Below are 829 nucleotides of genomic sequence, written 5' to 3' on the forward strand. Positions count from 1 at the left end.
TGTGTGTGTGTGTGTGTGTGTGTGTGTATGGTGTTGCAGAGAGTCTGTGGTTTAAGTATGTGTCATGTTGTATACCATATGTTTAAAATTACCTCTTGCAGGGGACAAGTCTCCAGGCAGGGAATAGAGTATTTGTAGTGGCATGTCAACAGCACACACGCATATCCTTCTTTACACACATAATTAAACCATAAAGCTTACACAGCATGCACAAGCACACACAACCTATAGACATACATTTTCTCACTAACGAAGTATCGCTACTAATGACAAACACTTTCAGTCATTAATGCGCTCATCTACACACACAGCTTTAACATCTAGCTCCTCTGATGAGAGAAGATGGTGCTGTAAATGGGGTTTGATGAGAAGCAGATAGCTAAATAACTGGGCTAATAGGGCAATTGTAACCCATTACACATACATACACTGTACTTAACCTCTCTTCCTGTCCTTATGCCTCTTAAACCAACAGAGTTTGGCTGTAGCACTTTCACTTGTTTTTCAGCGTACCACTCAAGAGCAACAGTTATCTAGTGTTTGGTTGCCAAGACATGCTTCTTTGACTCGGTAGGAAAAAATCAAACCCTAGCAGCAGCAAAATGCAAAATTACACAAAGTTAGTAGACATTTCAGACTTGTGCATGTAATTTAGGAGAATTACAACTTTTCAAAGCACAACCCACCCATATGCCTGACACATCAAGCTCATTGCACACAAAAACACACGCAGCCCACACCAGCACAATTGCAGTGCAAGCTGCAGATGTCAGAGTGATCTCAGTCAGGCCTAAAAATTACATGTATGGCCTGCAAACATATGTTCACT

The sequence above is a fragment of the Pundamilia nyererei genome, unplaced genomic scaffold, assembly GCF_000239375.1.
Source record: "Pundamilia nyererei isolate P.nyererei 1_Seehausen unplaced genomic scaffold, PunNye1.0 scaffold00009, whole genome shotgun sequence".
NCBI lineage: Eukaryota > Metazoa > Chordata > Actinopteri > Cichliformes > Cichlidae > Pundamilia > Pundamilia nyererei.